The sequence below is a fragment of the Anas acuta genome, chromosome 2, assembly GCF_963932015.1.
Source record: "Anas acuta chromosome 2, bAnaAcu1.1, whole genome shotgun sequence".
Taxonomy (NCBI): domain Eukaryota; kingdom Metazoa; phylum Chordata; class Aves; order Anseriformes; family Anatidae; genus Anas; species Anas acuta.
The window spans coordinates 91409968-91436604 of NC_088980.1; the positions used below are offsets into that span (position 1 = coordinate 91409968).

The following is a 26637-nucleotide window of genomic DNA, read 5'->3' on the forward strand; positions in this document are numbered from 1 at the left end:
CTTGGATTGTACTAAAAGGAAAGACAGGTTAGAGCCAACTGCTTTAATTTCTTTTCAATCTGTCTCTAAGATGCGGTTTTGGAGCTCTGTCCTGTTTATTACAAAAAGCAGATTGTAAGGAAGCTTGAGAGTGTTTGGCATATTATGAACCCAAGACTAATAACTTAATTACCGCATCTCTGTGTGACATTATGCATATCAGCACTATGCACAAAACTGATTTATCACTTCATCAACCCAAGAAATAAATAACAAATAGTGAGTCCATCTGGATGGAGGAAAAGAAGGTTTTCATTTTGAAATGGGAGGGCAGAGGAAAGAGATTCCATTTGGATTTAGTCACACTGATCTATTTTAACCAACAAATAACATTTGGTTTTGAGGTAGATGTTACAGAATGAAAAAAGTAGGACAGGCAGGTTCAGAGCATAGGTAGAAACAGAGGTGGTCATGTTTTGTAGCAGTGAATTGTAACAGTGACCTAGGATCTGTTTGGCCCCGGATGGATTCCCTCCTCTACTAAGTAGTGTTTGAACTTAAGTCCCTCACCTCTGATTATAGCACCTTTCAACTGCTTTGAGTATTCCCAGGGAAATTATTCATTAGAGTTTACTTTGACCTACACAATGTTCTGATAAAAAGAAACCCTATGCAATGTCAACAGAGCACATGCTAAACTAGCACATCACAGAAAATAAACAGCATGAGGAGTCGTAAGCGAGGGAGGGCATTTGCAGTGGGTTTCAGCAATGTTCACAGTTAGACACATGTTTTCAGCATTTTTCAGACAACCTGGAAGCTGACAGAATATTCCCGTCAATGAAATTTGCAGATGATGTGAAAAGTCCAGGCTGCTTACTATAGCCAGCAACCTGGGTCGCTTGGTAACCTCAGGCCAGCTGCATGAAGCAAAATACTGAATTTAAGGCTAAAGCATACAAGTTTTGTTGAGAAAAAGAGGAATTGTGTTCTAAAGAGCCCTAACCTTTGAGGGAGAAAAAAAATCAGGCATCATAGCAAATAAGCAACCTGAGTGAGAAAATTGATTATATAGAAGGGGGATTGTTGCTTTGATTGTGAGGTTGGCTACAGGGAGAGTGATACTAGAATATGGTGTTTTGGTGCCCCTGCTTTAAGAAAGGGTGTTGGGAATTGGAGAGGGTCAGAGGAGGGCCACTGAAATTATTAGTAAACTGAAGAAAATGTCTGCAATAGATTTGAAGAGCTCTGTCTGCTCTGGCTTTTTTGAAAAGAATCCAAAGTAGTATTTGATGGCCTTACCACGGAAAAAAGCAAGCAAGGAACATCACTGAAATTGTCACTCAGTCCTTCTTTTGCATGTTTACTTTTTAATTAGTTTCCTGGAAAAGGGCTGGTTCCTCTCAGTTGGTGTCATTAAAGCGTTTTGATTTTCCGCCACAGTACAAGCAGTAGATAATATAGTGATTGACCTCACTTGCTTGATAATCTAGACTGGGAAGTACCTAATAACCCAAGTAAGATTGGTTAATTTCCTTTTACTTTTTATTCTCATTGCTTACAGTGCTCTTGATTGACAACACAGTTCCCACTGTCAAAACAGCAGCGGGGGAGAAGTCCTTGATCACTGTAGTCAGTCCTGCAGCACTGTTGTGAGAATATCATGTGCTGAATTATTTTGACTATTACTTTATTTACATTAGCTACTCCAGTTTGGAAAGGTGGAGCTACATTAAGCTATCGTTAGGAAATTATATTAAATTTCCTGTTATGATTCCTAATTTTTGCTTTTGTTATATTAGAAACCAATTAATGACATTTTCACTTTTACTATACATATGTTTGTTTTATTCATTACGTTGAACTAATATATTAGTCCAAGTTACCATTCTTTGTACTGGGTAAAGAGAACTCTGTTGACTGGGTCATGCAAGATTTAAAATTAGTAGATTTCAGCCTCTGCCATGAAGTTTTAAATACACTGGAAAATAACTTTTCCCGCTTTTATCATCTCTCAAGAGATGGTTTTGCATGGACTAGCTATTGAACAGTGAATAAAATGAAGGAAATATCTTCTCTGCACCTGCAGAGGAAACTACAGCTATCAAACTTGGACTTGACACTCAGTCAGAGGCTGTTTTTTCCCATCATTGAAATTCTCCCGGCTCAGTGGTTTAATGTTCAGTAAATCTTTACCAACAAATATGTAATACTTGAATACTGTACGCTATTTAACACAAATCAATTTATGGAGTTTAAGAAGTTTGACAGTACATTATTAAAAATTCATGTTTACCCTTAAATAATCCAATTTTAAACTAAATATATATATTTAATCTAAAAAAAAAATCATCTAGTTAAAAAACAAACAAACAAACAAAAACAGTTTGAGCCAATTTTATTCTTGTATTAAAAAGCAATGCATGAATTTCTATCCAGGCTGCCTGCAGGACAATAGAAATTGAAGCAAACAGCTCTACTTTGCATGACTATTTGCAAGCCCTTGAGGCATTAAAGAATTGAAATAGTAACTCCCCTAAGGCAACAAGTGTGTTATACATAGATGTTGATTTGTTTATTCTAGTAGGCATAACAAAAAGGCAAAATATTATCTACTATTTTTGTGAAAATAAACAGGATTACTGTCATAAAGAAAACAAACAAACAAACAAACAAACAACACAGCAAATACTTAGGGAATTCCAGAACCAGACTATATGGACACTGAGATATATGAGGGACATCAATATTTTTGTTTCACTTTTTAAAGAGAATGTAGCATCCAGACAACTGTATTTGAGCCCTGTTTCATAGCACTGTTATTAGAGAGCTAATTAAAAGCTAACCATGAAAATGTGTAAACCTTCATCTTCCTCATATGTAATTCCATGCATGCCAGTAGCAGAATTTGGTGCATTTTCCTAGAAACACAAGTTACACAGTATGAAGGAAAAAAAATAGCTAAATAAAGCATGGTCTCTGTTTTTTCCTCGAAATGAATTTTGAATGTCAGGTGCATCTGCAGCTCCTTAATGTAAAATTCTGCTCAATCAAGTATAATGGATTTACGTTCAGATATTTTTCTCGGATTTCTAGCAGACTTTCTGCAGTATGAAGCCAAATGGCATTGTAATCTCTGTTATGGGAAACGGCACAGGAAAATTCAGATGAATGTAGAAAGACTATAAATAAAAAAAATGTTTGCCTCTGACCCAAAAATTGTCCAGTAACAAGTGCAATTATGTAGACAAATGGTGCTGATAACAGCCTTCTTTCTCTACAGCATACCTTGCTTAGTGTAAAACACTGCTGAATAAATAGATTTTTTTTTTTGATATTGGCAGAAGCGTGCTTGCCCACAGTCTGACAGAGCACTCATTGACAGAGCTGACAGGTAGAGCAAATAAAGATCTTGGCCATGAGAGATGCTGAGCACCTGTGACACCTGTCTTTCCCAGTTCAGAGCTTTGCAGGTGAGTGCATGAATAGAAATGAAGGGTCGCAGTAGCCTGTCTTTGGGGACAGCAGAGGGGACAGCTGAATGAGAGATTCAGTTTTAGGGAGCCTATGAACAGAGAAGAAAAGCCAGTGGCAGTGGCCCTTGACACAAAAAGGCAAAAATTCAGTTCAAGTGTGCTAGCATTGTATTTGGGGGTTATCTTTGGAGACTTTTGGGGGAGTCTTTGGAGACTTGGTGCTGTAGTGGATATTGCACATCCTTGCTGCTGGCACTCAGTGGTGAACCCATGGGTGGCACCATCCACCCTGCAGCTATGGGAGGCTGCACCAGGGCTCTGCCTTTCTCCACAGCAATGTGAATGTGTCCCTAGGCCAGGCTTTCTGCTGCAGCCAGGTAGTATATCTGGGTGCTGGGGTTGAGCACTCCCCATACCTGCTGATCAAGCATGTCAAACTGCCTGAGCCATGGTGCAGGACAAGGGACCATTAGCAAGGTCCTTGGGACGACACAAGGAGATGGGAGGACAGGTTCTGCTGGGCTGTCAGGTGCCACATTCACCTTTCATCCCCAGTGTCTCCTTTGATAAAAATCCCACGGGCTCACATCTTTCTAACTTCTGGCATGTAACTAAAACACCTAACTTAAGAGAACGCATCACCTCAGGCTCTTGTTCCAGTTAGCATAAAGAAGGGATAATGGGCGGGCAAGATATTGAATCACTCTGGGCCATTTAAGATCTGAATGGGCCTTTGGAGGGGTCTGTTTCTCTCCTTTGTCAGCTGAAAGTAAATGTTTTCCTGATTCTGTAGATTCACAGAAATTGTGGATGCTCAGAAGCAGCCCGTATAGGTAGTGCAGAAGCCTGGCCAAGGAGAGCCAGGGTCTGTAGGGTCACTCTGCACATCTCAGACCTTTGCCTGCAGAGCTGGCTAGTGCTGCACCACCTACATAATTAAAAATAGAAGAAACCATTGCAGCTGGGATCCCTGGGGTTGTGGTGTATGTCTGTGACACCCTGCCTCCAGCAGCAGCCCTGGGGCCCTGCCCTCAGCGAATGGCTCTGGCAAAGAGCTGCAAATTCCTGACAGCCCAAGGAATTTGGGACAGAGAGTGAGTGTTTTGTGACTTTTTAAGGAGGAGTGCTGCTTCCAAACTATGATTCCCACGTTGGTATGACAAGGCAGACATAGTCTAGCTTAAGAGCAAGTTTGGCTAAATGTAGTCATATGTAGCTCAACCTGAATATTATATTTGTATTGCAGTACTAATAACCAGCTAAAAGTTAACAACAGACACATCCTTTGCCTGTCTTGTCAGGGTGCAAATGGGCAAAGAGCCAGAAGTATAGTTCATTAGCAGGGAACCAAGCCATTTAATTATCCTAAAATATGCTCCTTTGGGTTTTGGTGGTTGTTTTTGGTTTTGTTTTGTTTTGTTTTTGTATGACTATTATTATTTTGCTAATGGTTGTAGTTTTCCTACTTTTTTGTCTATTTATTATTATTATTTTTGCTAACAGTTGTCATTTTCCTACAATTTGCTGAGCATTATATATTGCAATAAAAGTGCAGACCATCTCTCTCCTGGCCTATCAACTTCATCGGGCTTGGGGAATTGAGTGGATAAAGAGGAAAAGAAAATAGGTAAATATACTGAGTATAATGCTGAATTATTTTATGCTGCTGTAAGGAATTTTGAGAGAGAGAGAGAGAATACTTCAATGTTATTTCTTTTATCATAGAAACTTCCCTTTTATTCTCTACTCTACTCCCATAAAGGTCTTATTCAGTGTATTCAGTCCTATGCAAAAGGTCACTCTTGTCCTACGAGAAAGTTCTCCCTCTCCTTCCTGGCACCTCTGGATGCTGTGAATAGAGCTGTCTTTCCCTGAGGCTATGCTCCATGGCAGGAAGGTGCAGAGGGAGCAGCTGAGTATCACCCTCCCCTCCTGGAGGTCAAATGCATCACCCCTGGGCGCCGCACAGATCGTGCAAGGAGAGGAAAGAGCAGTCACACCAGACCTCCTGGCTCTGCTCAGCATCCTCATCAGCCATTCCACTGCACTGCATGACTTCAGTCTCTTTGACAGATACTCTGGACAGGTCATTTTTAGTTTTATATTTATTTTCTCAGCCTTTTGTTTGTTTGTTTGTTTTGTTTTGTTTTTAATGTTTGTATTTGTATATGTGTTTTTCACCTTGTGGACTCTAGACTTTGACAAGGGGTAGATAAAGTGACAACTCCTGGAATATCCAGTAGTCAAATGGCTGCTCACTCCAACTGCATTTTGACACCCACCATCACAGTAAATAACATGTTTAATCTTAGATTTGTCTTATGGCATTCAGTGGGAGTTCTTATGGAGTGACATTCAACTCTGCATGAGCGATGCTCTTCATGTGCTTCTTTCTGCAAGGCTGGGCAGGAAGGCTGCTGCCATTCCAGCTTGTGTTGTGAAGATACAGGAGGCAAAATAGCTAGTATGAAAATCAGAGAAAGGACTCTGTCGTAAGGCTACTCAGCCTTGTGATTTCACTGGTTTGGGACTGGAGACCTTCCACTTCCTCTAGATGGATGGGATCTGAGCAGAACAAAGATTAGCGAACTGAAAAGTAGAGGAGGGTTTGAACCATAGGAGGAAATGACAGCCTGAGACCCCATGGCAGACCAGTTTGTTAAGACTGCCTATAGTGTGAGAACTGGCTGTGAGGGCATAAAGGGCTGTTTTGCTGACCTGTTGTGTATTTTTATGCATCCTAAATTAAACTGTGCCTACGTGCTTTTGCAAACATCCCTCTCTCATTGCTTCCTTCTAGGAACTCAGATGAGCTCCAAGATCTTGCTATTCATAGGAAACAGTAAAGATATTTGAGGAAAAGGAACAAAAAATCCCCATTTACTTACAGGCAACAGCTCAGAGGGGATAAGCAGCTCAAAAGAAATCTCTAGAGTCTAGCTGCCAATGCTTAGCGTGCCTTTGCTCAGTGTGTGCTAAGTGAGATCTGGGGCAAAGCTGGAAACAAGAGAGAGAGCAGAGGGTGCACACACAGTATCAGTGCAACCCCTGCCAAAACTCGAGTCTGTGTTCTGAGTAAGGAAGCAGTGGAGTTCCTGAGGAAAATAATAATAATAATAAAAATACCTAAATATCAATTTGGGAAACAGCTACACCAGTTTAATTGTAGCTTTTCAAAACATCCAGCATCAAATAGACAAGCAGCCTTAGAGGTTTCGGACTGAGGATTTGGAAGTATGATGAGGTTGCAAATAATCTGTAAACATTGTCTCAACTGTAATGTTTCTTAGCCTTAGTTATTGGTGATATTTTTTGTGGACTGCTATAGAAAAGAACAGACCAGAGACACCTAGAAGATGACTCTTGAGAGATGGTGACAGTGTACGTAGCAAAATGACCAGAAAGAGATTTGATCAGTCCCCAGCAAATTAAGAATTCATTATGCTTGTAATAATGATGGTATGTTTTATAACATTACACTTAAGCAATTGTAATTTCAGTTTTATGGAGCAAAAAGTGCAGTCTCTAAGATTTAACTTTTAAGTAGTGGATTTAATTGACACAGCTTGAAAAATATTAATGGCTATTCATTAGTAGGTATTGTCTCTTCCCTTATCCTACATGATTGTTTGAATTTAAAGTAGCTCTTTGCTTTGTGCCTAGAATTATTGACAAAAATATGTCTTTCTTCATCAAATGATTAGCTAAATCATCCTTTTATTTACAAGCAGTGCTGTGTCCCTGTGCCCTAAATCTTGCTAGTTGGAGGAGTGGGAGGGAAAGCAATTTAATTAAGTTAACTTTATTGACCCGCTGGAGCTGTTGTTTAATAGCATGGCTCCCTGGAGTGCAGTGCAGGTAAATTGAATGAATGCCACAGAATATCACTTCCCCGCATTGCATATTTCAAACCTTTGCCAGGCAGTTTGGGATGAGCAGCCAATCAGGAAAAAGGTTTTTCCACCCTTGCTAGCTTGGATGGCATTTCCCATTATGCTCAGAACAATGTGCAGAGTGTTGCCGATTCGTTCCTGTGAGTATATCGAGAGGAAGAATTCCGTGATTGTGTGTTGCGTTCAGCTGCTGTGCTCAGAAGACAACTTTGTGGATTGGCTCTCCAGCCATGTATCAAAAATTACCTGTTTGTGAAGGAGGAGAACTAACACGTGAGTCTGAATGAAAGTGCTGTGAGTAAACTATTTAATATTAAAGCCTTAATACACTCATTCTGCATGAGAAATCAGAGTCCAGGAGGACAATAAGAGAGATCTTCTAGAACTCTGTTTTTCATTAGATACTTGGGAACTAAAGGAAAAATTATAAAACTTATTTGTTAAACTATTATTTTAATAAAATAATAGCTAAAAAGACTTCCACAGTGCTTTCTCATAGATACTAGTGCCTGCTGATGTTTCAGGTGTTGTTTCTGTTGTTGAAGTCTTTGTCCAAATGTCATGTTGGCTGGAATATGTCCCTTTTTCTGCGCTATTCTTAAATACTGCCCACTGAGTGATAAAAGACAGTATTTCAGTCTGTTGCACCTGTACATCCGTTCACTTCTTTTTAAAATAAAGCTAAATCGGTGTTGTACAATCTAGCAGCAACTTTCTTTGGCTTTTAACCCTCACAGAATTTCATGTTTATCTGATTAGAAGTGAGACCAGAGAACTGGTCTGGCAGTTTTGTTTGAAGAATTAAATGCAGCTACACAGCTAATTTATGTTTTGCTCTGGAAAATAATAAGAGGATTTTTCTCCTACTCACATCTGTTGGAAAACGTGTACAATTCCATGTTTTGAATTAGTTTATGTGTAGATTTTTTCTTTTCATATGTGAAAAGATTTGTCTTGGCTTCAAACAGATGTTTTTAATTTCATATGAGCATGAAATAAGGGAAGTTGATGTTTAGGGGAGGGGCATCATCTGTTATTGAGCTTACCAAAGCAGCTGGGAGAAGCAAACAAGTTTCAAGCCTGTAGGACCTTCTTATACCTGACCTGGGTGTCTTTAAACAATCACACTTAAAACCTTACAGCTGCCATCACTGCCTGTATGGTACATATTATGCTTACACATTATCAGAGCCTCACTGTTAACAATACTGTGTCTCCTTTGCTGGGGGTTGGCCCTTGGGGTAATCTTCCTCAGTTCCTCTCCTGACCCTTATGTCCTCATATGCCCCACACAACTTCAGAAGTGCCGCCGTATATTTTCATTCTATAAATCCACGCTGTGGATTTAACTTTTCCTATTCTGACCCTCTGCCCTGAGCTCTGGTGTGGCACCGAGCAGGGGGAGAAACACCTGCAGCTCTCAGTATGAAGACCAGAAGCTTTAATTCGGTGTTAGGTTGACTTGTCTTTTGTCTGGCACTGACATTTGTGTGTTTACACAACAGGATGATGTCTTGCATGAGTAATCCCGAGAAGTTTACTAGCTGATATTCTGCTGTACTTTATCTTCATTAGATGTGTCTTTTGGCAGCTGTTGCTCATAAGTCCATTCTCCATATCTGTAAGATAAGTGCAGGTTTTGTGCTAATGGTTGAGGGGAGGGTCATAGGTAGGCCTTAAAAAGTAGACTTCTATGACTTTTCAGATATTTTTTTTGTTTCCCATAGAGTTTTTGTTGTGAGGCTTTAAAATATTCTGCTAGCTTTATGGTGTACCTAATAGAAGGAGAGGAAAATGCATATTCATGATGCCATCCCCCTGTTCCTTCCAAGTGCAACAGGCAAATCACATTGAATCATAAGGGACTGTTAACCAGCATAAGGATTCCTATTATATCTTTAGGTGAAGTTCTTTAAAGATGTTGAAATACAAATACATTATACATACATGAATATTAGTTCTACTTGATTACAGTTTTAAATGAATATTAAATCAAGGCTTATAATATTAATACTTAATTATGTTTAATATTGAACATGTTTAAATATGTGTATATGAGTATTGATGTAAATTAATCAATTCTAGTTGGTAGTTCTGAGTGGGATGCAGAACTTATGCCTAGCACCAATTTAGACTTCAATGGTATTGTTCTTCATGTCAAAGTTGACTGAAGAACTTTACCCAGCTCCTTTCTTTTTCCTCTCAAGTTTCTTTATAAAGCAGAGCAATGAGCTCTGTCTGGTTTGGAGCATAGGTCCCAAATCATTGTACCAGTACAGCTGAGCATCCTAGGCTTGCAAACTGTTTCAGTTAGCTGGGCAGGTAGAAAAAAAAGTGTCCATCAAACTACCATTGGATTTTAAGATGTGCTATTTGCTTGATGCTTTAGCTTATGAACTGTACATAGAGGCACTTTAGGTTGTGTACGGGTACTGTTATTTTCTCTGAAAAAAATCTCTGCTGAAAACTTTGCCAGTACATTTAGGGATGGATTTAGCTTTTGATATTAAAAAGGTTTCTTAATGCCAAAAGCTAGAAAAAAGTCTAAGTTGATGAACGTACACTACAGAAAAATGTAGTTTGTTTATTTGAGGATTAGGTATAAGAAGTTTTTGGTTTTGATGCGTGAGATTGCTTTTTTATTATCTTTTTTTTTTTTTTTTCCAAAGTGTAGCTTGTATCAGATAGATAGAAGTTATATGTTGTAACTTTTTTCAGCTATTTACAGAAACTTGCCCTGTCATATCTATTTTATTTTAGGGTTGGTCTTTCCCACACCTAATGCACATTGAGGCAGCTGCAGTGGGATGGCATCTTCTAGGATCCCTCTGCTCTGCTTAAAGACATTCCTGCTTTCTACTGCCATTACCTCCTACCAGCTGGAAGCTCTGCCCCTGTGGTTTTCCTAGGGAGTCACTAGTCTGATTGCTTCTTAACTTTGAAACTTAGCCAGGCTAGTTCAGACCCACAGTTCAAATCACTTGAAATAAACTGGCTGATTTTGCCTCAAACATTTTAGCTTGTTCACAGGACCCCTCCACTGGTGAAGCTAAGGGAAGAGCAAGGAAAACAGGGAGAAGTAATGTTATTGAACCAATGTGCAAGAGCACCTGTTGTATGTAAAGTGAATGCTGACAATTCTGAGTCTTGAATACTTTTTGTGCAAAAGAAAACATCAGAAGTGGCTGTAGCATGGTTGTGTCAGGAAGACTTGCGTACAGGTGTTATGCTAAGCGTGCAACAATATATAAGCTCATGTGCAATACTTTTCTTGCTTGCTAACTGATACGTATACTGCATTTAGCTATTCCTTCTAAAATCTAAAACTGGCCAATAGTAGGGTTTTAAGGTTTATTTATTTATTTCACATTAACTGATTGTTACTTTATTCAAGTAAGTAGATACCAATAAGGATTTGTCAAACCTTTGCTACACAGGAGACAAAAGTTTGCTTTGGAGTATAGAAGTCTCTAACTCGACCAGTTTTGAACATAAGAGTTGATTAAGAGATACTCTCAACAGCTCACAAAGCTTAAGCTGGCAGCAGATAAATAATGCACCATAATCTCAGCTATAGAAAGGCCCAGGGAATTTAGAGAGTGCAGTTTGGTAATTTACTAGGAAATCCCTGATGACTCCTTCAGAAGAAAAGTTAAGTATATGGAGGAGATAACAGAGCCTGGACACCTGAGGAGGAACACAGATGCTGAATAGTGTTGATTTATCCCTTTTTGCCCTCTGGGCTGCCACACCACTGTCACCAAAATAAATAAATAAAATAAAAATAATAATTAAAAATAAAATAAAATCCATTGTCTTCTGTAAAGTGTACCAACCACAAAATCACTACTTAAATTTTCTCTACTAGTAGAAGACAATACCCTATATTAGTAGGATTAACAAAAGAAGTGTAGAGGCAGAAATGCAGTTTCTCAGCTTGGAAGTCACTTACAAGAATTAATAAATCTTACTGGCTTCTTAAATAGAATAGTATCAGTGATTATCTCAGTGGATAAAATCACTGAGAGGAACAATGTGTGGAACCTTGTGCTCTTTCATATATGCAGAGAATAGCACTTCTAAACCTTAACCACAGAAGAGAAGAAAACATTCAGAAAGAAAACTGGCTAATATAAACAATAGGAGCTCAGAAGGGAACTTTATCATACATTGGTAGTGGAAGTACTAGTGGATTTATGAAACTATTTCAGAAGCATATCAGTCAAGTCAGAAGTGATATTGTAAAGACATTTGCTGAAGCATGAAAGGCCAGTAATAACCAACATCACAATTTCTGCCAGAGAATAGGAATTGAATAGTCATTCCAGTATTTTATTTTATGATCTTTATTTCTGTCTTTTATCTGTCTTCTGCATCCAAGATATTAGAGATGAGGAGAGCTGCAATTTAGGCCAGTTAGGAGACACTCTAAGCAGTTATTCTGTGTCTAGATTTTATATTTGCTATCCTGCATGATCACCATACCTTTAGGAAAATCACTTCGTTCTTTATGTTATTGTTATTCTTCTTTTGGGAAAGTGGGTAAATAGTATTGTGAAATGCCAGGGCATACCTTTGAAAAACCCACCCTACATTAGAGTCTTAAGGGTGTATCTCTGTGTAATGCTCTGTATAATGGTCCTGCTTGTGTGCTGGTGTTCAGGTCAGCATTGCAGCAACCCAGCTCAGGATTCATGGTGCCCATGATTGTGCTCTGTAAATTGTAACTCCTGAACCTACAGGAAGCTGTGTTACCCTTTGGTGTGCTTCCTGGCCTGTTCTTGGGTAATGTGAGTGTCTGGCCCAAATCTCTCTTGTTCTGTGAACCCATGAGTACAGTAAAATACGTCACCTCTAGTCCTCCATGCTCTTTGCATGCTCATAAAATATGCATGGACATCAGGTGAGAAAGAATTGCCTGGAGAGTTTGGTCAATCACATAAATGCTGAACATGAGTCACCCAAACACACACGGATGTACTCAGAGATACAGTGCAATGGTTAAGATGCTGTTAGGGTGTAGTGTAAGGCAGTTCACCAGCACCCTCACTTAGCTTTCAAAACCTGTGTTTTCTGTCTCACTCTTCTGCCCCCACCAGTTTCAGGAGCTCAGGAGACCTGTTGGCTGGACTGAGCCCTTATTATGGGTGAACTATTTTAAAAATCTGTGTCAGGCAACAGGAGTCCATATTTCTACATATTCTTGGCAAGTAGTTTTCTTTCTTTCTTTCATACATCAATCCCTTGCCTTGTCTCCCTTCAGAGGCAAGACACAGTGCTGTATTGAGCTTTGTATTCTTGACAGTGGATATTGCCTGCTGTAGGCAGCATAGGTTTAGCATACCTTTTTTTAAAGTCAGACACAGGGTGATCATTACCCATTGGTGTACACTGGCTCTATAAGTCTGTTCTGCCTTCCTGATTTCAGATGTTATCAGCCTGAATTGACTCCAAAACTTAGAGCAAATTGCTGTTCTTCTCATTCTCATAATTACTGTACAAAGCATATAAATATGCCTTGAGGATTTACTTTTTAACTCCAAATGATCACTGTCAGGTGAAATAAGGATTCTAAATTACCCACCCATTCTTTTGAGAGAAAGAAAAGTTACAGTTCAGTGTCAAGTCTTAAGAGAGTAAAGATATCTCAAGTTCAATTCAAAAAAATGTGTGATCGGGTAAGTTAATCATGAAGTTAATCACAATGAAATTATGTGTACGCATCATATATGCATATAGAGTGTGTATGTGTGCATCTATATTGCATGTACAAATATATATACAAATACACACATATACATGTAGTCAGGAGTGTAAATACTCTATTATTTAATTGCACTTTTCCTGATTATCTGAGTACTCTTTGTGTTTCATCAGGAACTTTTGCCTAGTGTAAAGCAGTAGGATCCAGCCTGATCTCAGGTTTAGACAAGCTTTGAATACCTTCACAGTCAGTTCTGTGATGGTTCAAAGCATCGGTACATATTTTAAAAGACAAATATTTCCCGTTAAGAAATAAATATATAAGTGTTTATTGGACTGGTGTTTTAAGCCAGAACAGAGATGTTTTTGAACTGAACCATGTGGACTACATGGTGAGAAGAAAAATAAATAAATAAAGGAAAAAAGAAAAAATATCTGGGGGTCAGAAAAATGATGTATCAGGTTGTGCCATGGTGACAGTGGTTAACTCTAGAAAACCCTGTCTTTTGGTAACTCCAAAACATGGCAAAATGTGGCTTGTATTAGCCTTATGTCTAAAGCATAATTTAATTATAGTCTGTGTTGGGAAAGTTCTACATATTGTAATTGTATGTTTTTGTACAATCTAAATTGTACAAAATAAATGTAAACTATACATTTATTGTTTTTTCAGTTAAAGAAAATAATTGTCAAATTCTAGTAGCAGTGACATCAGTGTAAGCAGCTACATGTTGCAGGTTCCTTGCTTTCCTATGTATTTCGGAGTTGTACTCTGCTTTCCAAATAAGCATAAGATTTACGGAGCAGCACATCACTGTTCCTCTAGCCCGTGCACTTTAATTCCTGAAACTATGCTGATTGCTAGGAGAAACAAAAATATAAAATAAAACAAATGGAAAAAAAAAAAAAAACTGCTCCCAAGTTTCCACAGAGGCAACAAAGCCTCCCTGTTGCATGAATGACTTTGGGTGCTGTGAAATCTGTCAGCATGAAGGCAGCAAAGGCAGTTTTATCCAGACACACCGGGATCACATTTTATTTACATTAGCAGTTCCCACTGAAGCCAGTGGAAAGTATCATTGGTTTTCAGTGGAGTTGTACAGAGGCAGCATTGCACTAGGAAATGTGTGTTTTTTGTTAATTACCATGTATTTAAATGTATTTTGTCACATTGCTGTCATTTTTTGACGTTTCTCTAATTTTACACAGTGAAGGGAAAGTGCTTAGATTTATTAAAACTAGAGTCTTGGAAGACAGATTTGTTTCAAAAGGGTGGTGTGAAAGTCCTTCACCATGCCTTTTCCAAGGATGGGATTTCAAAGATCTTTTACTGTTTTCAGGAGTATCCATAAGGGAAGATGAATGATCAACAGAAGCCACAATTAAGGTAATTTCAACAGGTTATGTCCCTGTGGCCATGGTGTTGTCCTGCCTGCAAAACTGGTTTGACTATACTGAAAATTGAAGATGAATTTGGTGGAAGTCCTCTCAATTCTTCATGCATTCAGCACTGTTTGTGGCATGCTTAGCCACTGCATTATCCTTATACAGTTGTCTGGCCTTGGAGAGAGGGTCCTATTCAGATGGCCCCATTTCCACGTAAGCTCCTGTGTCAGATGGTTCCTAAAGTTTTAGAGCCAGCTGAGCAGTAAGCACTAGGCACAGAACTTACTGTCCTTGTTCAGGCCCTGTGACAGTGGCTAGTATTTCATAAATAAAGGGTAGTTTGTAAAAGTAGCTTGTTATCTTGTGTGTAGTAATAGGTTTTCTGTACTGTAGAAGGCATGTAATTTTGAGTAACTCCTCTCTCCTAATGTATATGTTTTCCATTACAAGCAGCTATTTGGTCTTCTAGCAGTAATTGTTGATATTTTTTTTAAGAATATGGATTCTAGTCAATATCTGGGAATTATACCTATTGATTGGGGAAAAAAAATAGCCCTTTGAAATAAAATAGCCATTACTACTCAATGTGTTTCCATGTTGAGTGGATACAATTTCCATAATACTAGTTAAATAAGAGGTTGCCTATAGACTGGCCTTTTAAAAGGGTTTTACATCTAAGGAAGAAAAATCAAAGAGAAAAATCTAATGTTCTGTCTCTAGATTTTCTACTTGTTATTTTAGGTCCCATTCTATGGCTCTATTGTGGCAGAAAGGAAATGCTTTCATGCCTGTGATATCATTGTATTCAGAAGCCACAGGCCTTGTGCAGTGGTAGTAGCTCTGATCAGTAGTTTTAATAATTTAAAAGGCAAACCTAGCACTGGGAAGGGATGGGGGAGGAACACTTTTTGTGAATCTTGGCCCAGCATAACTTGTTTTACACATCCAGAGTTTGGAGAATGAGCAAGCCTTACTACTTACAGAGGAGGCACTATCATGCATGCCACTCATAGATTAGTTTTCAATTAGAATAGCTCTGTAGCTTGGGAGACATGATGTTCCTTCACTTCCAGGTCACTTGGTGAATGGGCATTGCTGTAGACTGGGTTGTGAAACCTCTGGCACAAAGTTTCCTTACATGACGTCCTGGAAATGAGACAGCTGTTAGTTTCCTCTCATGCATATATGGTCCATGAAACAATAGCATAAACAGAAGGAGGCGGGTTGGGAATAAAAGGAGAAGCTGGGGATGAATGACAGTGTTAATGTAGAACTAGGATAGGAGGCATTATTGAAGAGTGAAGAGGAGCAGGAAAAAAAAGAAAAAAAAAAGAAAAAAAAAAAACAAGTACAGGAGCAGCAAAGAGGAGAAAAAGAGATCAACATATTGGTAAAATGGAAACTGGGAAGAAGGAAAAAAAAAAAAAAAAGAAAAAAACAGAGAGAGAAGAGAGATGTGATAGATTTTGTTATTTAATTAATAGTTTAATGTATTGGATACTCAGAAGAATCTTTGTCTAAATAAGGCAGCCAAGCCATCATCTTAACCTTACTTCTCTAGGCATTTCCTAACAGCTAAACATGCCGTCTCGTAATGTGATTATGACAGATGATGTAAATGATGCAGATTTGAACCCTGTACCTGCAGCATACAGGGACAGCTCTTAGGGAAGCTGTGAGTTGATAGAAAAATTATTGAACCAACACAACTTGCCCATGTGTGGCATTCTATTGCTGCATTGCCTTAACCAAAAATTCCCAAAGTAATTCCTGTAATGCCATCTTTATTCCACAATGACACTCTTTAGTTAAGGTAGAATTGTTTATAAAATACTTTTAGGAAACTTGAAGGAAAAATGTCACAGAAACTGAAATTTCGATCATACATTTCAGCACAAGTTTCCCTTCTCTAAGCCATGCATCCTTTGCTCATCCTGCAAGAAATACTGTCTAAAGTAATAGTACAGGCACAGATTAATTCAAATAATTTTATTCATCAACTATGTGTGGAAACATAAGATACCAGGAGAGGCATCAGTTGACTAAGAGGTTGCTTAAAGTGATACTGCCAAATTCTCAAGTGCCACTTTAATGTGTTAGTGGATTAGTGTTTAGTCATTACATTAAAATGTATCGCAGACTCCAAAGTGGTATGCTTGACAAGACAAATCTTTTGAAAAAATAAAATTGTGAAGGCCTGAGTGCTGTATGGGTGGTTGGAAAATTCAGAGTATGAAGTCAGATCTGGTTCTCTCTTTACCATGGCAGTTGAGATTGCTATTTAGCAAACACAAGGTCTAGAAAACAAAAGTAACAAGTTAATGGCTTGTGGGATTTTGATGTCCGTTGACCTTCCTCTGTGTCCAAGACGAAGTCCACAACATGTGTCCAGAAAAACTATTATCCATGTAATATTTGCTGGAAAATAGTAGTGATAGGAGAAGTTAAAACGAGAGCAAAGTCTTCCATTTTTGCAATATTAAAATATAGATGATGAATTACAGTCAAAGTAGATAAACCATTTACTTTCATACTGCAGATGTAGGATGAGATTCTGCAAACGTTCCCCATTCAAATATCCTGTTGGGTTTCCACATACTTGCTGACAGGCAGTAATCAGGACAAAGTACCGCTGAAATTAATTCCTGTAATACTGTGGGTTTTTTAATGAAAATCATGATGACAAATTATCTTTGTTGTTCTCTTCACCATTTTATCCCTTGTATCCTAAGTTAATTACATGGCATTTTAATGGAGGCTTTTTGAGCACACTATATGTGTCAAAGAAAAAGCAAAATGCTGTCAGTTTCTGGAACTTGTCCAGGCTTCCACAAACATATGTGAATTTAATTCTGATAGCTTTTTAATTTGGGAGTTCATCATTTATATTTTTACCTGTCAAACTCATTCAGCTTCTCTTAGCATAGCAGGTAGCAGGTAGGAGTAATAAAAACAATATTCTCCTTCGTACTTGTCTTTTGTGAATAAAAGGAAAGAAGCAGTAATTGGACATCTCACAGACTCATGATTTGGGGCTTAAAACATGATTAAATGTTTAAATTTGGCAGTGCTGTGAGTTACAAAGGAGGTGAGACTAGGCCTGCTGAAATGTGACACAAATGTTGACAGGTAGCAAGCAAAACTTTTGAGATGCTGAGTTGGGAGGGTTCTTTTTTTTTTTTTTTGTAATCTGTCTTGACTTATTTTTCAGCCATGTTTTCAGACCTACCCATGAATCTTTATTTACAAATTAAAATTTAAAATTGCAAATAATATGCATTGTTTACAGTCAATAATCATTAATCATTGCTACTCCATTAATTTTTATTTCAGCTTAGTCAGATGCTTCTGAATTGACTTTGACTGAGACAAAAATATGTATTTATTTATTGTTTTATAAACATAAAATTTCAGATCTTCTGCCTGAAATAAACAAATACTTCAAGCAAAAATGGGTAGTTTTCAGAGTGATAAGAGCAAATGAAAACAGAGGGTACAGTAGCTCATTGTGGAAACTGTTTGGCAGAAACCTGAGGGAATTGCGGAGCTGTGAAATGAGGCGGCAGACCTGGTGAGAAAGCACACACACACACAAACACACACCAAAAAAAAAAAAAAGATATTCAATGTCTTTGCTTTGTCTTTGCTGGCAGGTTCTCTCCTAGGATATGGGAAGGTTGAGTTAGTGAACTAATAAGCAAACTGGACATACAGAAGTCCATGGGAAAAGAGGATAGATCCAAGGATGTGGGGGGAGCTGGCTGAGATCACTGCAAGGGCTACTTTTTGTCTTCTTCAGAAGGTCCCTAGGGATCAGGAGATCCCTGGGGGCTGGGAAGAGACAGATGTCACACTCATCACGAGGATGGGCAGGCAGGCAGATCTGGGCAGCCAACTGCTGATAAACCTCCCTTCAGTCCCCTGGAATATTTTGGAGTAAACTCTTTGGGAAAGCTTCTTCAGGCACATGGAAGATAAGGAGGCAATTGGAAAGAGCCAGCATGGATTCACAAACAGCAAGCTATGGCTGACCAACCTGAGAGCTTGCTCTCGGAAGATGGCTGGAATGGTGTGTGAGGAAAGAACAGTGATTGTTCACCTTGACTTTCACAGGTGGGTTACGAAGCAATTCAGGGATGGTACCTAACTGAGGAAGCAGTCAACATGCTGGAGGGTGAGGCTGCCATTCAGTGGACTCTAAACAAGCTAGAGAGAGAGTCTTACAAAAACTTCTGTAAGTTCAGCACAGGCAAGTATAAATTCCTGATCCTGAGACAGAACGTGCAGCTGGACAGGCTGAGCACCAACTGGCTTCAAAGAAGCTTTGCAGAAAACATCCTAGGGGTTCCAGCAGACAGCAGCTCCAAGTCAGCACTGCATCCTGAAGTTCAACCACATCCACAGCTGTCCTAGCAAGTGTAGCTAGCAGGTTGGGGGAAGTGATTCTTGCCCTCTGGTAGCTGCTTGTGAGACTCTTCTTGGGAGACTGTACCCTGTTGGGGATGTACGTGGTGTACATTGACATAATGGAATGAGTTTCTTGGAGCACCAGGTGGCTGGAGAACAGGAGATACAAGGAGAAGCTGACAAGACTGTGTTTGTTCAGCCTGAAGTTGAGAAGAATAAGGAGGGAATCTAATGGCTACTGGTGATGTGCAGAGAAGACAAAGCACGCTCTTCTGGACAGTGTACAGTAATAGGAGTAGACAAAACAGATACAAGTTACAAGGTGGGAAATTTTGTATAGGTAACAGAAAAAACTTTCCTGCCTTTAGGGGAATCAAATGCTGGTACAGGTCCCTGGAGAGCCTGTGGAATCTCCATTCCTGGAGACATGGCAAAGTCACCTGAGCAAGTCCCTGAGCAACCTTTGATGAACTCGGATGTAATTTCAAAGTCAGTCTTGCTTTGAGTGGGCTCCAATGAGCTCTAAAAACCCCTTCTAACCTAGAAACTCTAAAATAATTTGCTTTTACTTACTTAAATTGCTGCTTTAAGTATTTAAATAATATTCCTGTGGCACTTTATTTTGAAGGAAAAGAGCAGTGAAAATGCAGATCATTATTATTACCAAAAAGTAAGTCATTGCTGCTAGAAAATATTGTAGGAGTCATGTATACCAGGCTGCCAGAAAGGATTGTGTTTTCTTGTTAAATACGACAAAAGCATCAGTGAAGCATGTTTAATCCACACACAAGAAGAATTCTGCAGACTTTGTAAACAAATAAAAGGTAAAAAAAAGGTCAATTTTGTTGAGTTGCAGGGCTGGAAAAACTTAAACCAACTTTAATGTATTTCTATTTATTTATTTATGTTGGGTGTATATCTTCTGCTTAAAACGTGAACCACTTTCTTCACTACTTTTTGTAATCTTCACAAATATTATTTGGCTTAAGGTAAAAATCTGATAGGCCAGGGGAGTCGGGGAAATGATGCGAAGAAGGTGTTGTAGAATTTGGTCCGTGTTTTTCATTCCAGTGATTTCTCTTTCAAAATCTTTTACTAGCTGTGTATCCGGACCTGCCTAAAAGGAAAGGACTTCACTGTTTGGTGGATCTATGAGCAGAAGGGATATTTTTCACAAAAGGGAGAGATTTTATTTTCCCTCTTATGGCCCCAAAACTCATCTGGGGAAAACCTACATTACTGAGTAAAATAACCTCATAGCTTTGGTGACAGCCAGAGTGGTGGTCAGAGCTTTTGCTTAGAGCACAACTCTCCCAAGGGTAGGAACAGCAAAACGGCTCTGCTGGGCCTAATTGTTTTGATATATTGTTCAGAAAGTAGAAACCAGACAGTAGTAGACAATGCGTAAGATAGCAGCTTTAGGGGGATACATTTTCTAGGACCTTTTCCCAGCCTTCTATGGTCCAAAGTTTAGGGATGTAGCTAGGATTTATACCTTTATTTCTGATAGATATTTTTGGTTTGTTTACTTTAGCTTTTTTTTTTTTTTTTCTCTGCTAGAATTTGTTTCATTTCATTTAGAAGTTATTCAGGTGTTTAACAACCGCACTGTCCTCTAACAGTTTATTCCATAATTAGTTACTCATTCTGTAAAAAGTATATTACCTACTCTAGGCTTTAAGCTGACGCTCCAACATTTCATTTGCTGCCCTTTCCTTCTTGTATTGCTAATGGGGGTGAATAGCATTTCCTGTTTAACCTTCTCAGTGCAGCTTATGATGTTATGGGTTTTGTCATGTTTTTCTGAACTATCTCTTTTCCAACTGATTTATCCCAGCCTACTCAGTATTTCTTACAGAGATACTGTCCCTTACCTTCAATTATCCTTGTCTATGCTTCCTACTTCAGGTAAGTCCCTTGGGGCTTAGAAGAGAAGGCTAAGTCTTTCAGTGGCAATAATTTGGCAGATTGCTCTCTTTCATATCATTTTCCTAATAATTCATAACACTCCATTTGCTACAGGCTGATGTTTTCATAGACCTGTACATGATTTCTCCAGCTGTGTTTCAGAATGTTTACAGCTAATTCAAAGCTCACCACTGTGTATGCATAGCTAGGATTCTGGTTTTATTCTGGATCTTGCATTTATCAGCACATTTCATCCATGTTTATATCACGGATCGCACAGAACTGAGACCTTTCTTCAGTTTTCCAATCCCCCTTTGGTTTTGCTTCCCTAAACAATCTACTGTGATTTACTGTCACTTCTCTATTCAGCTTTGTCCAAAGTACTTATGATTATGTGGAACAGCACATTTCCCTGCTCTGATCCACTACTACTCTATCTGCAGTGTGAGGAGTGACCAGTTTTAGGGGGATTGTTCCCTGTATAGAAATACTTGGGCATGGGAACCTCCAAAAGCTCTTCTGTAAAGAACACCTGTGGAAAGAATTCTCACTTTACTGGGGTGCAGTCTTATTTCAGCTTTCCTTTCCTACCCCAATTACTTCTCATCCCTAGAGACTTTCTGGCAGACTTCCTGCTTATGATGTGCTTAAAAAACATTTTATTATTAGTTTTATGCCTTTAGCAAATTGCTCTTCAAAATCTTCTTTGGCTGGGCTTATTAAATTTAACTTGCCAGAGTTGATATTCTTTTCTATTTTTCTGATTGGGAAATGACTTCCACTTTCAGAAGAACTTCTCATAATCTGCTTTACTGTGCTGTATATTGAAATGGTCTAGAAAAAGTGGAGAACTCTGGGAAGTTTTTCTTTCCATGTTTCCTGCCTTCCCCCAAAGAAAGATCTGACATTAGGTATGCAGCTAAAGTTATAAAGTAATTATTGCTCTTTTTCTGAATTGCTTTCCCTGTGTCCCCTCAAAAATGGCACTAAAACATGAAGGAAATGCTCATAGAATTCAAAACATGAGGGAAAAAAAGGGAAGGAGGGAACAATCTGAAAACCATGGAAAAAGAAAGGAAGTGTTGGAGTGAGCAAGCATGGATAAGAGATAAAATAGAAGGAGGAAAGAACAGACTGGAAAAGTTAAACAGTCAAATGAAATAGTGCTCACACCATAATAATCACCTCTAAAACATTAAAGGTTTTGGTGCAGCTTGCACTACCTAAGAATGGGGTGAGTCCTAGGAATAAAAGACTATTTTCTCAAACTTATACTCAAATATAGTTAGTGGTTGAGGTATGGATATATGCATATATATCCATATATATTGTATGCATATATATGCATATGATATGTCATATATATGCATATATATACGCATATGATATGTATTGATATATATACATGTATCCATACCTCATATCTGGACCATGATCAGCCCCCAAACCAGGTGTTCTGTAGCTTGCAGCCCTTTTGACTTTGTTTCTGAGTTGAGTCCAAGATGCAAAATTTAACTTGTAAAGCCTCCTGAGGTTTCAGCTGTAGCAACTTTAAGGCCTCTGCAAGGATAGCAGCTTTTTCACACTGATCACTGGAGAAATGCTTATTTCGGGCAGGTACCATCCCTGCCATGAAGTGCTCATTATCTCTTTTGAGTCACAAAGGCAAAAAAAACCACAAGTGAAAGTAGAACAAGAGAGGAGTGAAAGCACAGGGTAGACCTGCAGTTGGTCCATCAGATCATTTGAAAGATTTGGCTTAACATCATTTATAATAATGTCAATACCCACTTTTTTTTTTTTTTTTTTTTTACCTTTTTTTCACTAACAGCTATGTGCATCTGAGCAAACTTCTATAGGACAGAAGATTCTGAGTTTGATCTGTCAGAAAATGTCCCTCTGTTGATGTGTGCATATATTTGTCTCATCAGTTCTGTCAGATACACTCTTTCACTGTGATATTTCACTGTGTTGTCACTGTGATATTTTACATATAGCTAAAGGTCTACATGCATCCTAAATAAAAAATCTCTGTCAGCCTGTCTTTCTAATTTCCTTACCTTCCCATCGATGAATATTTGATGCTGAAAGGCTCTCCTCAACCCTGTGAAGAGAGAAAATTCTCTTACAAGGGGAAGCAGGATGGTACACAGACAGGAAATGAAGGGCTCAGAACAATAGGAAAAGTGATACAAAGATGTGGGGAAGTTTGGGAGTAGCTATCCTCAATGTAGAAAGCCTGGTAATATAAGAGAAGTAAGAACAGAATGGAAAAGGAGTACGGAGAGAAACTTCATTACGGTTACATAACATAGGAAAGTGATCGAAGGGGGACAGACTACATTGGAAGACACAGCACAACATGGAGCAAAACCAAGTGCAGGAAGTTAGAAGGGAAAATGGAAGGATAAATACTAAAGAGATAAATTTGGATTTTTAAAAAATTCTTAAGAGAAAATATACACACATAATTGTGTAGATGATACACAATAATAAATAGATAAACTGTGTTTCTCCTGTAATGTTGCAATGCTCCAGAACACAGAGCAAGCTGTGCTAAAATAGCAGCTCTGTCATGTATCACAAGGTTATTATTTTATGTCTGGGGAGCTAAAGCACTGAAAGACAAAGTGATTTTCCTCAGGGAACAGTGGAAATCTGCAGGTGGAAAAGAGGGCCGAACACGGTGAGCTTTGCTGAAGTAACTTTTCTCTCAGTAAAGTTTCAGACATTTGCAATAAAAGAGTGGAATGAAGTAGGCTATGAAGTTGAATATAAAAATTCATTATGGCCAGGGTATGATTTTATGCTGAACAAAATTATTGTACTGCATTTTTTCCTGTCATTGCAAGCTACACTACTGGACTTGGCCAGCTGTGCTATAATCTTTTAGAAAAGCTTTAACAAAAATACCTGCAAAAGGTTTAATAACTCTAGCTCAAAACATTAATATTTACTGAAATTTAAGTGTTATCTGCCAATATTGATGCAATGCGTGTTCTGATGTTACTGTACAATGAGCAACTGCCAGTACAGACTTCAAAGCTGTTCCTGTTTTTACATCTATTATTTACTCTACAGCTCTTCCTGATCAAACATTAGTCAAACTCTACCCTGGCACACTGATACCTGTTGTGTTGCACCACCATATAGAAATATCTCACACTGGTCCTCTATATCAAGAATTTCACTGCATGCAAAGTCATAAGGAATTTGAAGAGCACAATATGAAAATGTTAAAAAAAATAAAATAAAATCTTGATAATTATAGGCAAACTGTTGCTTTTTTGAGAATTACATTGTACTGATGTCTCTGAAGACAGAATTAAAGCTGACGCAAGGTGGACTGTCTATGTTTGGGGTCAAGACCCCTGACTCTCAGAGGAATTAGAAGCTGACACTGGTCGACATGGTCCTTGCTGAATCTTCCAAGAATGCAGAAGAAGCAAAGTTAAATTAATTCGTGAGCTTCCAGCAGCAAACTGGATGGCTGTAAGCATAGCCAAGGCAGAATTTGCCTCAGGTAGCAGGCTGCTGGGAAGACAAAGTGCATTAACAGCTCCTCACTCGCCTCCCACCCCAATTTTGCCCGTATTAGGACTGGGAAAAACAGGTTGACTGAAACTGCTGCTGCCCCTAAAGTAGGAGTGGAAACTATTGGTAAAATGCCCAGTCCCAGCAGCTGTGATAGTTGACTGGTATCAGTCCCTGGAGGCGGCAAGATTAGCAATGTGGATCCTGTAAGTCTCCCTACTGCAATTCCCCACTTTTCCGTGGCAGGCAGGAATAGCCCTGTCCCATCTGTTATTTTAGGAGGACTGACTGTCAGCTTTGCCTGAGCTGTTGAAAAGTCTTGTGCTGGCTCTAGAATAAAATGCAAAATGCTAATAGTTGCAAATGAGGAATAATCATGGCATTATTTATATGTAGAAAATCAGGGGGTGCCCTTGGTTGAAATGCAGTGTGCACCACACTAAATGTTCTAAAGTGCAGATGATGTTACCAACTTTTCATTCTCCACTAGTGGCTATCTTGGTTTCTCCTTTATCTACCCCAAGTTCTTTGTTGTGAACTCAACAGATTAGTGATAAAACCAATTTTCTTCCTTCAGGATGGATGGATGTTCTGCCCTCACTGTCTGCATTTGAGATGTGAACCACAAAGGTAGTTCGGTTTTGACTTTCCAGTTTCCCAGTGTTTTCAGTTTTTTTGGCTTGGCTATTTCTGTGTTTTCTGCCAGTGTCCCTGATCCTGGGAATTTCCATAGATTACAAATTCATCAGCCAAACTCAGTGTCTTGAAGTGGAACATCCCAAGCCTCTTCCTTTACTGTCCGACTGATTCTTGTGCCCTGGAGCTTAGTTCCTGTGAGGTAGCGGACCTCAGGTCTTAAGTGATGGAGTTAAACTATTTCTATAGATTTATGAATTGTTCTCTTAGTCCATCCCACATGTGTGATATTTCCTAATGTTACAGCCAGGTTTTTTTTCACAGTGGCAGAATTTTACAATGGAACTGCTTTCCTGGTTTTACAAATCCAGACATCTGTTTATTCTAACTGTTCAGATGAGGGAGTGTGGCCATGGGGGTCGACAAGCCCCGTGGTTGGTGATAACATTGGACTCTTAACGATGAGGCCACCAGGAATGTAAAGAGTTCAGAGGAAACAAAGAAGAGTGATTCAGGAGAGCCTTGCTGTCTCAGACTGCTGGTTCTCCAGCCATTAAGGCATGGAAGTTGCTGGGTGGTTGAGGTTGCTGGGCAAAGTGGTTGCTGACCAATGAAGAGTTAGTGGAAAAGTACTGCTGTGGGGCGAATGGAAGAAGAGCCTGTCCTCAATAATAGATAAAGTTATACCCTCAGTAAGAGAGAGTTGAAGTTATGTCATCAACATAGTAGCAGCTACTGGTCCTCAAAGAACCCCGGTGTCCATGTGGTCATTAGGCCACATTCAGAAGTGTCACAGTGAGCTATGCTATAATCCCCTGCTTTATCATCTGTATTGGGTCAAGAGTTGTATTTGTGAGACTCATGATTTCACACTCCTTATTTCATACTCATTACGGCTGCTCCCTCTTTGTAGGAACTTCCACACTAGGTGGAAGAAGAAGCTTTCTCTGAGATTTTGCTCGGGCTCGAAGGGCTGCTCTCTAGCCTATTCACATGCTGCCTTGCTCTCATTATTTCTGTCATTTTTCTTTTTCTGTCGTCTTCATTTCTTTTCTCAGATACGGCTGCTTCCAATGGTAAGCAAGATCTGATATTTTTATGCAGACATCCTTGCCCTTCTCTGTGAAAACCCTATGGGCATCATGGCTAGATGCCTACTTTAGCTGTTGTTTTGGACAGGGGCTCCCATTATTTCAGTTGTCATTATTGTCAAGGAGCTTGACTAGTTTTTATAATAGCCCTCACTGAAGACTGGGTGTTTGCCTCTCATCTTTGATGAAGCATTAGGAAAAATGCAATAGGGCACTCAAACGTATCACTTTTTTGAGTTTTAAAAGAAGAAAATGGTGGGTGACTTCAGATTATTTTTAGTTCTGTAATAAGTACTGTATAAATGTTATTTAGACTTTATACCAAAAAAAAAAACAAAAAAAAAAACACAAGACAGCAATTTCTTCTTTATAGCAGTCAACTAGCAACTCCTTACACCCACTGGCACGTTTAGTCACCTCTTTTGTAAACCTTCACAAGGGAATTTACCCAATAGGCCAGGTTAGCTTTGATAGACTGGCATGCTCCCCATGGCAGTGAAAAGTGACCTTCTACCTTCCTGTAACAACCAAACACAGTGACAGAAGTTGTTTTAAAATCCAGGGCACACCCAGAACTGTGGAGTATTGCTTTGCTCTCTGCTTCTTACAGGAGAGGAGTTAGTT

At 38.9% G+C, this 26637-nt stretch overlaps 1 protein-coding gene across 22 annotated transcripts in view; it reads left to right on the forward strand.

Moving 5' to 3' along the window:
* Nucleotides 1-26637, forward strand: part of LOC137850783 (poly(rC)-binding protein 3-like) — a 515321-nt gene that overhangs the window by 339411 nt on the left and 149273 nt on the right. The window contains exon 1 of one of the 22 annotated variants that reach the window (XM_068671184.1): nucleotides 7459-7642. The exons of 20 other annotated variants lie outside the window; for them this stretch is intronic. The gene's annotated coding sequence lies outside the window, so the exon portion shown is untranslated. Of the gene's footprint in view, nucleotides 1-7458; nucleotides 7643-26637 lie in introns of those variants that run through there. One more of the 22 variants, XM_068671187.1, reaches the window with a different exon arrangement.